Raw genomic sequence first — 12,260 nt, 5'->3', positions numbered from 1 at the left:
GTGGTCAATTCTAACAAGGAAATGGTGGCAGGAAAAAACAGTAAGAGAAGGAAGTACTCAGATCCTGGAGGGTACTGGCTCTGAAACAGAAATTACCCAACCGCAAGCCTGAGGCAAGAGCTGGTGTAACGGACAGGTAGGACCAGGGAGGCCTCCCGCCTTGAAGGAGCCTTGAGTCCCAGGCTTTCCGTCGCTCCCTTTCCTCAGATGGGGGTTCCACACTTGGTGGGTGAAGGCGGACAAGACAAGAATACTGGACGAATGACAGTTCATCTCCTCTCTCAAGCTGCCCAACATACTTCCAGGATACTTTAGAGAAAAATCAAGGTAAGACACTGCACCTTTGGCAAGAGTAGCTTAGAGCATAAGAGTGTAAAGCAGGATGTATCCTTAATTCAACCCACCCATTTTACAGACGAGGGCACTGAGGCTCCAGCCAGGACCTTGGGTGTCTAAAACTCATTGCCCCGTTTCAGTGAATCACGACTGACATTTCCAGAAGGATGGCAGCTGAGGGGGGTGACATAAGCAAGGAAGGGCAGACACCCACGTTATGCATCACCTCAGCCCAGCGGACTCATGAGTCAGTGTCACGTCCAGATCTGTCCATCTGGTACCCCTAGGGTGTTCAGAGCCAGGCAGGGCCTGTGGCAAGAGGTCAAAGGCCAAGGTCTGCAGAAGTCTGGAAAGCAGTCAGCCTTTCCCACTGCTGGCATTTCTGACTTACTAAGTTTCTGCCCGGAGATCCTGACTGAATACGGTCATGGGGGAGGGACTGCATCTGATCTGCCACTTACTGGAGGTAGGGGTGGGAGGTGAAGAAACGAGGACGGAAGCTGATTTGATTCAGGTCTGACTTGCCAGAGTAAAGTGGAACTGAAGAATTTGGGGTCTGTCTCCTGGAGCGTTTCTTTTCTTTTCCAGAATCTGGTGTGTAGTAACCCCGGGATTTCTACCCATTTCCACCCAACACCCTCCCTCAGGGCCCGAACAATCTTCCCAAACGTTTCTGGCCCTCCTCTTACTACATGTCTCACTTCTCTGTTTGTAAAGGACAGTTCCCCACCTCACCCCCAAAATTTCTCAGAACAGAATTTATTGTAATTCTATGGTGTAGAAACACACACATGCGTAGGTGCTCAGGAAGAGGCCCTTCCCAAAGCATCTGGCCCTCCCTGCACTCCAGGGCCCCTGCACGGAGTCTGCTGTGGTGGGTGATCTGGGAGCGCTGTAGGATTCTCGTTGGTCGTTGGGGAGCTTGGGACATAGAAGGGAGAAGCAGGCAGAGGGCAATGGCGATGGCAGATCAAGGGAGCTGGGGTAACACCAACATTTATATCACTGTGCATTTTGCGTCTATTAGCTTCTTGAATCCTCACAATAGTCCTTTGGGGTGGGAGGGGTCTGCTATTACCCCCATTTTACAGATGCAGAATTAAGGCACAGAGAAGTTGAGTCATTTGCCTCAGGTTGCCCAGCTGGTACAGGTTTCAAGGCAGAGGCAGTGAAGTGTTATCCACACTGCTGATGATCTTACGCCCTCCTCTCTACATCACTGCTGCAATTGTTATAAGCTGAGAGTCAACAGTCTTCTTTAGTGAAGAGTAAAAGGGGACATCCTTTCACGAGAGCTCATGGAGAGCAGATGTTTATTCATCCCTGTCTCTCCAAGGATGGGAATTAGACCTAGAGCGGACACAACTAGGGTCATACATGTCTGCTGGGCACGTGGATGGATGGGCAATGGGAGGGTAAGTGAGTTGGTGTTTGGACAAGTGGATAGATGGGTGGGTTGATGGAAGGATGCATGGATGGGTGGGTAAGTAGGGGGTGGATGGGTGAGTAAAAAGGTAGCTGGGTTGTTCTTGCCCCAACTCCCACAGCTGGCAAGTGACGTGGCCAGAAGGAGAACACAGTGCTTAATTTGTACGTCAATTCTATGAACTAGAGACAGAGGAGAAAAGGGGAAGTAAAGGTAAATCACTGGGAACAGGGAGAGAGAGAAGAGAAGAGAGAATTGAAACAAGGTGGCTTGAAGTGTTGGTGACAGGCTTTACCTCCTCTGGGTGTCCCTTGGAGAGGACACTCAGACCTTCCATCTAAAGGCCCCATGGTGCAGCCCACAGACCAGAGCGAGCAGACCTAGGCTGGCGCCCGAGCCATGGGGTCCGCCTGACCTTGCACAAGTTAACTAATCATCGGTATTCTCTTCTGCAAAATGGAAACAATAGCATCCACCTCACTGGGCAGGCGTGAAGGGTTTCATGAGAACCGGATGAAGAACTGAAAGGTAGGACGTCTGCAGCCCTGTCTGAGTTACAGTCTGGAGAGGACACGCCTCAAAATAACACGCACGGAGCCATGAGCAATGGGACGAAGCCACCTGAACTGCAATGTATAGGGCAGGACGCCCTTGAACCTGCCCGCGGCTTCCTGCCTGCTCCACTCTGTAATTCAAAAGACAGACAATCCCGGATTATAATGTAAGTGCAAGAAAGGACCTCAGAGATCTAGCTGTCCTTCCAATGACTATTCTCATATTTCTCTGGAGATGCTAAATATTATATCGTTTTCAAAAAAAATTTCCCCTTGACTTTGACAGTGCCTTAAACACAGGGGAACTGCGGTTCTGGTTTACAAACGTTGTCCCAGCATAAGGATTACCGGGACCCCCCCTTCTCCAGAGTTGCCCTGCCTGGGAGTAGTGAGCTGAGGTAGGCAGCCTGTGTCTGAGCCATGTGGGGAGAATCTGAAAGCTGCCACAGGCTTCTTGACCAGGAGCTGCTACTCTCCCTGGAAGAGCACCCCTCTCCTGCCACACACGTGTACCACTTCCCCTTTCCAGGTCTGTACAAGATATAGCATTTGTAAAATGCTGCCAGCTCCCTTAAAAAAAAAATCTGTAAATGCAGAAGAGGTTCCCTTCCTACTACTGCAAGATGAACCTGGTCCCCTTGGTTCATTAGTGAGTGTCCATGGAGCACCTACTTACTCAGTGCCAAACATCACAGCCAGGACAACGAAACACGTAAACTCGAGCATGTGATCAGATCGCATTAAGGGGTGTAAGAAAACAAAATGACACAATGGGCCACAGTTCGTTAGAACGGCAGCCACCTCAGGTTTGGTTTCCTAGAGGCAGGGTCTGAGACAGAAATGGGTGCTAGCAATTTATTGCAGGAAGCTGTTAGGAGAAGGGGGTGGAGAAGCGGAGTGGAGCAGGGAAAGGAGGGAAGTGATCCTGCGACTGGAATCTAGCGAGCGTCAGCCTGAGCCCGGGGACAGCTCTGGAGCAGGAGCTGCACCACCGAATGGGTCCCACCTTGAGGCCCGGGTCCCGTCCGGAGCACTTGCTGTGTTGGTCAGTCACTGACCACTGGCCACCCTTCCACCTCCTCCCACACCCAGGGACAGATGCTGCTCCTGTTCAGCCAAGGATGATGCTCCAGAAAGGGCGCAGGTGTGAGCCTTCAGCAGCCAGCACAACTGAGCACTTGGTGTTAAGCCAGTAGAGGAACCTGGGAAGGCACAGTCAGCATCTAGTGACTGTACAATGGTTTCACCTTAATCGCTTCTTAAGGGGGGGAAATGAGCAAGGGGTCCCAGGAAGGCGGAGTGGGAGCGCAGAGCAGCAGACACTCAGTGTCTCAGGAAGAACGTGGGCCGGGAGGGGCTGGGCTGGAGATGCCAGTGGAACAAAGCCAGGGAGGGTTCCGGGGGGGCAAGGCTGGGTCCGCCCACCCAGCTTCTCTGTCTCGGCCCTGGCTTGGTAGCAGGATTCTTCTCAACAGGCAAACGTATGTCTGGCAGGACCTGGCAGCCAACACATTCAGCCCAGTGTCCATTCAGCGCAGCCTGCTGAGGGGCCTGGAACATTAATTAATGGGCAGCAGGGGAAGGAGGCAGAAAAGGCGACGGGTTTCAGCAAAATTGTCCTTCAAGGCCTGTGCCAAAATGAAAAAGCCCGCAGAGAAAATGGAAAGAATATAGCCATATATATATAATTATACATATATGTATATATGTATATATACATATATATATAATTTTATCACAGTAGCTGAACAGGAGAATTGTGAAAATACGCGAAGACCACCCAAATGAGAACAGGCAAAGGCTGTTTAAGCAGAGCCTGCTCCAGCAGGGAGTCAGCCACCTTCGCCTGCGCTTCGGCAGAGACTGGGGAAGCTTTCGAGCGGACACGGGAGGCTTCCCGGGCGCCCTGGCTGGAGCTGGGCGCGGGGAAGCTGCAGGCGGGCAGCTAGAAGCAGGGCATCTGTGATTGCTGAAGGAGCATATTTGACTGTCTCTGGCTGGTCCTAAGGTGGAAGCAGGGGCAATATTTAGGGAAGCTCTCAGTTATTAACCAAGTCTTGGCCATTTTGAGGTGATTATTACAGGAGTTATTGTTTAGTTTTCAGGATAGTGCTATTCACAGAGGTCTGACGTCCTCCAAGGCTGACTTACAGGTGGCAGGCTGGCTCCCTGGGCCAGTTACTGTCGAGCATGGATTGGTTTCTTGGGCTGGTTGGTGCAGACTGTGGGCCAGAGTCCCATTTTTATACGTGGTCTGCCCATCGCACATCTGTATATTCAGGCTCTCAAGACTGAGAGAATGTGGTGGAGGCACCTATAGTCAGATCTATATGGTCTGGAAGAAATGTACTGGGATGTAAGGAACCCTGTCTTCTAGAAGAGGACACGGAGAACAGGAAGCTCCCCATTCAGTCATTCATTTACTCAACACACACATCCAGTGATTGTTTTTTCTGTGCTGTAGATGTTGTCTTAGGGGTTCCTGCCCTCCAGGACTGCACGGTAGTCTCCGGGGGCAGAAATACAGGTTCCTGTGGCGGCATATGAGGGACGGAGCTTCTCTCATTCTCTCAGCCAGAGAGTCGGGAGGTCTGGAGGGAGCCACACTCCAGCTGAGACAAGATTCAGGGGGAGGAGGAAAGGAAGGAGTTCTGGGCAGAGGGAACAGCATGGGCAAAGGCTGGGAAGGGAGGGCAAATGTAGGGACCACAGATACCACAAGGGTAAGAGGGAGGGCAGGGGCAGGAGTTGAGTGCAAAGGTAGGCAGGGGCCAGGTCACGCAGGGCCCCAAAGGTCACCTTAAATAGGACGGGCCCTGGCTCAGAGCAAGGAGTGCCATGTGGAGTGAACTGGAGAGCCAAGTCTTGCCCAGGGTGGCTCTGCAGAGCTGTAGGCTCACATTGCCAAACACTCCCATTTTTCAAGAGAAGCCATAAATCCGGATTTCTTTCCAAAACCTCTCAGTTTTAAAATGTCAGCAACTAATCAAAATCAAATAAACAAATAAAACCTGCAGGCTGCATTTGGCTCAAAGGTTGCCAGTTTGAAATCTCTTTTCTAAACTGTAAATGATTAAGAACTAAAGGTTCCAAAAAATAACCAAAAGCCTGTGAGCTTTCCCTGGGCAAGGGAAATCCACACCATGAGGACTCGCATCTCTGGACGATCTCTGAAGAGAGAGGGAGGGGCAATACCTTCCTAGTGCCTTCCTTCTGCATCTACAGGAGAAACAGGTCGGCCTGGCCGTTTTGCCACCAGGAGGGAAGGGATAAAACCCTCCCCATGTGTCCTTGAAAACGGAACCAAGTGGATCATCAGGAAGGTCCTAGAGGTGAAGAACGCATAACTGAAGCCTGTGACCATCCCCAGGATGGATGCAGGCGACACTCCTGGCCCCTCCATTTTGGGTGCCAGCCACATCATGAGTTGTGATAAGAAGGGGGAGACTGAAATGCCAGGAACTGGGGTAGCAACACCATCGGGAAGGCTTCAGGCTTTAGCACACACTTAGTTTCTTGAACAAAGTAGGCAAAGAGAGCCTTTGGGAGGTAGTGGTATTAGTTACAATACAGGGCCAGCTGCTGCTTCGGAGGCTTGGGACACCAATGTCTTAACGAGATCAGTGCTCATTTCCGTCCCTGACTTGGGTGTGAATGTGGAACAGCTCCACGGAGGTAGAAGCCGGGCTCCTGTCTCCTCGGGCATCCTTGGGCATTGCCCTGTCTGTCTGCGAGGCCTGAGTGGTGCCCAGGACATTGATGCTCCAGCTGCTTCGAAGAGGTTAGAAGTGGCGGACACTCCCTCAAAGGACCGATTAACAACAGCAACAAAACTCAATGGAAAAAATATCCTGGGGTGAACATCAACAGAATGAAAAGAGAAAAAGAAAAACATTTTTAACAGGTTTGACAGTCAGGAGAGGAAATTGTGTAGAACTATCGTAAGATGCCGTGTGTGGCACGGCCAAGTAAGCGAAGCGCCATGGTCTCAGCAGCCACCCTCTGGTGACATTTCTAGTACTTTGCATAAAGCTGAAACTGCTCACTCTGGCTTGAGAGCCTGAACGCCCAAGCTCCTGAAGCTCTCCTGGCTTTGCCTCTGCTGCCCTCTGACTTGAGCCAGGGGTCCCTCCCCTCCTTGGGCAGAATTAAGCCATCCCTCCTTCCTATCACAACTGGAACTGACGCTCATTTAAGCCATGGCTTTCTTGTATTTCAGTGAACCACAGGAAATTGCCATTTTTGTCAATGTCAGCAGTTTCATACGTCTCACCTATTATTATGACACTTAAATGACAGCCACTCTCTCCCCATGCCTCCCTCATGTCTGCTGCTGGCCATTCCTCTCAGGTCATCAGGACAGTGAAAGGGAAAAGCTCCGGAGCCAGGCAGAGCTGGGTTCGAATCCCAGCTCCATTTCCTTTTCACCTGTACGACCTCAGGCAATTGGTATGGCCTCTAAGTCTCGGTCTCCTCGTAAGTGAAATTCAGATGCTTTAAATAGCAAGTGGAGGCCACTTAGCAAGACTAGTGTGAGAATTAGACAGGATGTGTGGTCAGGCTTGAGTCATGGTTACTGCACTGGCAAAAATATGGGCTATGGGCACTGGGGTGCTCCCCGAGGATGGAGGGTCGCCTAGAAACTCTCCAAACTTTACCTGCAAGCACCCTTGGAAGCAGATGCTGTTGGTGCCCTGCCTGGATCCCTGTGGGCCTTGCCAGGGCCTGTACTCACCTGTCAGACTTCCCTCTGGAAGCACCTGTATTCCTCCCTTTGGCCACCAGAACCCACTCTGCCCACATTCAAGGCAGGCCTGAAGCACCAGGGGAGGAATGCCCACCCTCTCTCACCTAGAGCAGCTCTCAGCCAGTGACGACGTGGAGTTGGTGTATACATACTCCGGTCCCCTGTCTCCTCGGGCAGGACATAGTGCAGGGGCCTGCTCTACTCCCCCGGGACTTCCCAGTGGGGCTATACTCCAGGGGCTCACAGTGGTGCTTCTTTTGATAACATACCCCTTCCTAGCTGCCTTCTCCCTAGTTCATGTCCCTCCCTTATTAGTGTTTACTTTTATTTTTATTTAATTTATTGGGATGACATTGGTTAATAAAATTATATAGGTTTCAAGTGTACAGTTCTATAATACATCACCTGTATATTGTACTGTGTGTTCACCACCCAAAGTCGAGTCTCCTTCCGTCACCATTTATCCCCCCCCATACCCTCTTCTACCCCCTCCCAACCCTTTCCCTCTGGGATCACCACACTATTGTCTGTGTCTATGGGTTGTGATTTTGGGGGGATTTTTTATTTAATCCCTTCACCTTTTACCCAGCCACCCAGACCCCTCCCCTCTGACAGCTGTCAGTCTGTTTTCCATAACTATGAATCTGTTTCTATTTTGTTTGTTGGTTTATTTTGTTCATTAGATTTCATGTATGAGCGAAATCATAAGGTATTTATCTTTCTCTGACTGGTTTATTTCACGTAGCATAATATCCTCCAGGTCCATCCATGCTGTTGCAAAGGATGAGATTTCCTTCTCTTTTATGGCCGAGTAGTATCCCATCGTGCAAATGTCCCACGGCTTTTTACCCACTCATCTACTGACGGGCACTTGGGCTGCTTCCAGATCTTGGCTACTGTAAATAACCCTGCAATGAACATAGGGGTGAATATATTCTTTCGAATTAGTGTTTCAGTTTTCTTCTAATATATTCCCAGAAGTGGGATCACTGAGTCAAAAGGCAGTTCCATTTTTAATTTTTTGAGGTAACTTCATACTGTTTCCACAGTGGCTGCAACAGTCTGCGTTCCTACCAACACTGCACAAGGGCTCCCCTTTCTCCACACCCTCGCCAGCACTTGTTGTTTGTTGATTTATTGATGGAGCCATTCTGACAGGTGTAAGGTGATATCTCATTGTGGTTTTAATTTGAATTTCTCTGATGACTAGTGAGACATTGAGCATCTTTTCATGGGTCTGTTGGCCATCTGTGTGTCCTCTTTGGAGAAGTGTCTATTCAAGTCCTTTGCCCATGTTTTAATTGGATTGTTTGTCTTTTTGGTGTTGAGTTGTATGAGTTCTTTATAAATTTTGGCAAATATGTTTTCCCATTCAGTGGTTGTCTTTTCATTTGTCGATGGTTTTCTTTGCTGTGCAAAAACTTATTAGCTTGATGTAGTCCCATTTGTTTATTTTGGTTTTTTGTTTCCCTTGCCTGAGGAAACATATCAGAAAAAATATTATATGAGAAATGTCTGAGATTTTACTGCCTATGATTTCTTCTAGGATTTTTATGGTTTTGAGTTTTACATTACGTCTTTAATCCATTTTGAGTTTATTCTTGTGTATGGTGTAAGAAGGTGGGCTAGTTTCATTTTTTTGCATATATCTGCCCAGTTTCCCCAACATCACTTATTGAACATACTATCTTTACCTCATTGTGTGATATTGCCTCCTTTGTAAAATATTAATTGACCATAAAGGTGTGGGTTTATTTCTGGGCTCTCTATTCTGTTCCATTGATCTACATGTCAGTTTTTATACCAGTACCATGATGTTTTGCTTACTATGCCTTGTAGTACAGTTTGATACTAGGTTGCATGATTTCTCCAACTTTGCTCTTCTTTGTCAAGATTGCTGTTGCTACTCAGGGTCTTTTGTGGTTTCATATAAATTTTTGGAATATTTGTCCTAGTTCTGTGAAATACTTCATTAGTATCTTGATAGGAATTGCATTGAATCTGTAAATTGCTTTGGGTAGTATGGACATTTTAATGATGTTAATTCTTCTTATCCATGAGCATGGTATATGCTTCCACTTATTTGTATCTCCTTCAATTTCTTTCTTTAGTGTCTTAAAATTTTCTGAGTACAGGTCTTTTACATCCTTAGTTAAATTTATTCTAAGGTTTTGTATATATATATATATATATATACATATATATATATATATATATACATATATATATACACATATTGATTTCAGAGCGAGGAAGGCAGAGGGAGAGAGAGATAGAAACATCAATGATGAGAGAGTCATTGATCAGCTGCCTCCTGCATTCCCCTGACTGGCGATAGAGCCCACAACCCAGGCATGTGCCCTGACCAGGAATCAAACCGAGATCTCCTGGATCCTAGATTGATGCTCAACCGCTGAGCCATGCCCAGCCAGGCGATATTTTATATTTTTGATGCAATTGTAAGTGGCATTATTTTCTTAGTTCCCTTTTCTGACTGTTCATTATTGGTGTATTAAAATGTAACTGATTTCTGGATATTTATTTTGTATCCTGCTATTTTACTGAATTTATTTATCAATTCTAATAGTTTCTTGGTGGAATCTTTAGGGTTCTCTATATATCGAATTTTCTGGAATAGTTTGAGGAGGATAGGTGTTAATTCTTCTTTGAATGTTTGGTAAAACTCTCCTGTAAATCCATCTGATCCAGGATTTTGTTTGCTGGGAGGTTTTTTTATTACTGCTTCAATTTCATTAGTTGTTATCAGCCTATTCAGATTTCCTGATTCTTCCTGATTCAGCTTTGGAAGATTGTATGCTTCTAGGAATTTGTCCATTTCCCCCATGTTGTCCAGTTTGGCATATAGTTGCTCATAGTATTTTCTTACAATCCTTTATATTTCTGTTGGGTCAGTCATATCACCTGTTTCATTTCTGATTTTATTTATTTGGGTCCTCTATTTTTGTTCCTTTGTGAATCTGGCTAAAGGTTTGTCAATCTTATTTATCTTTTCAAAGAACCAGCTCTTGGTTTTGTTAACTTTTTTGTATTTTTTTTTTTTAGTCTCTATGTCATTAATTTCTGCTCTGATCTTTATTATTTCCTTCCTTCTATTTCCTCAGGGCTTTTCTTACTGTTCTCTTTCTAATACTTTTAGTTGTTGTGTTAGATGGTTTATTAGAGCTTTTTCTTGTTTCTTAAGATAGGCCTGTAATGCTATGAACTTACCTTTCAAGACTGCTTTTGCTGTGTCCCACAGATTTGGGGTTGTTGTCTGTTCATTTTCATTTTTTTCCAGGAGGTTTATGATTTCTTTCTTGATCTCATTGGTAACCCATTCATTGTTTAATAACATGCTATTTAGCCTCCATGTGTTTGAATATTTTTGAGCTTTTTTATAGTTGTTTATTTCTAGTTTCATGCCCTTGTGATCTGAGAAGATCCTTGATATGATTTCAATCTTCTTAAACTTGTAGAGACTTGTTTTGGGCCCTAACATGTGGTCTCTTTTTGAGAATGTTCCATGTACACTTGAGAAAAATGTGCATTCTGCTGCTTTGGGATGAAATGTTCTATAAATGTCAATTAAATCCATTAGCTCTGGTGTGTCATTTAAGGTCTATGTTTCCCTGTTGATTTTCTGTCTTGATGATCTGTCCAATGATGACAGTGGGGAGTTAAAGTCCCCCACTATAATTGTGTTGCTGTCGATCTCTCCCTTAAAGTCCACCAAGAAGTTTTTTATATATTTAGGTGCTCCTATATTGGGTGCATATATATTTATAAGAGTTATTTCCTCCTGTTGGATTGATCCCTTTAGTATTATGTAGCCACCATCTTTGTCTCTTGTTATGGTCTTTATTTTGAAGTCTATTTTGTCAGAAATAAGTATTCTACTCCAGCTTTGTTTGTTTGTTTGTTTCCATTTGCATAGAATATTTTTTTCCATCTCTTCACTTTCAGCCTGTGTGAATCTTTTGCTCTCAGGTGGGTCTCTTGTAGACAGCATATATTTGGGTCCTGTTTTCTTATCCATTCAGATACCCTATGTCTTTTTCTTTCTTTTTTAAAAATATATCTCTATTGATTTCAGAGAGAGAAAAGGAGGGAGAGAGAGAGATAGAAACATCAATGATGAGTCATTGATCGGCTGCCTCCTGCATGCCCCAACTGGGGATCGAACCCACAACCCAGGCATGTTCCCTAACCAGGAATCAAACCCCGATCGCCTGGATCCTAGGTCGACGCTCAACCGCTGAGCCACGCCCAGCCAGGCTACCCTATTTCTTTTGATTGGAGCATTTATTTTGTTTACATTTAAGGGTACTATTGATATATACTTATTTAATGCCACTTTTTCCCCTTTATGCCAGTGTACCTTTCTCTCAATCTTCCTTCTTCTTCTTAAAGCAGTCCTTTTAACATTTTTTGCAGTGCTGGTTTGGTGGTACTGAACTCCTCTGGCCTTCTTTTGTCTGGGAAGCTCTTTATTTCATCATCAATATTAAATGATAGCCTTGCTGGATAAAGCAATCTTGGTTGCATGTTCTTGCTTTTCGTTACTTTGAGAACTTCACGCCACTCCCTTCTGGCCTGAAGTGTTTCTGTTGAGAAATCTGCTGTCAGCCTTATGGGGGCTTCCTTGTAGGTCACTGCTTGTCTCTCTTTTGCAGCCCTTAATATTCTCTTTGTCCTTAACATTTGTCATTTTAATTATGATGTGTCTTGGAGTGGGTCTCTTTGGGTTCCTCCTGTTTGGAACCCTCTGTGCTTCCTGAACTTGTGTGGCTGTCTCCTTCACCAGCTTAGGGAAGTTTTCTGTCATTATTTCTTCCTCCAGGTTCTCTATCCATGACTTTCCTCCCCTTCTGGTACCCCTACAATGTGAATGTTGTTTTGCTTCATGTTGTCCGAAAGTTCCCTAAAACTATCCTCATGCTTTTTAAGTGTTTTTTCTTTTTGCTGCTCTTATTGAGTGGTTTTTTTCTACCTTGTCTTCTAAGTCACTTATTCTATCCTCTGCTTCATTGAGCCTGCTTTTAATTCCTCCCAGCATATTCTTGATATCAGATATAGTATTCTTCACTTCTGCCTGGTTTGTATTTATTACATCTATATCTTTTTTCATGTTGATGAAGCTTTCACTAAGTTCCTGGACCTTCCCATTAAGTGTCTTGTGGGTCTCATTAATTTCCTT

The sequence above is a fragment of the Miniopterus natalensis genome, chromosome 3 (genome assembly GCF_054644295.1).
Source record: "Miniopterus natalensis isolate mMinNat1 chromosome 3, mMinNat1.hap1, whole genome shotgun sequence".
In the NCBI taxonomy this organism is placed as follows: Eukaryota; Metazoa; Chordata; class Mammalia; order Chiroptera; family Miniopteridae; genus Miniopterus; species Miniopterus natalensis.
The sequence above is the reverse complement of the archived record's forward strand: the minus strand, read 5'-3'. Positions refer to the sequence as shown.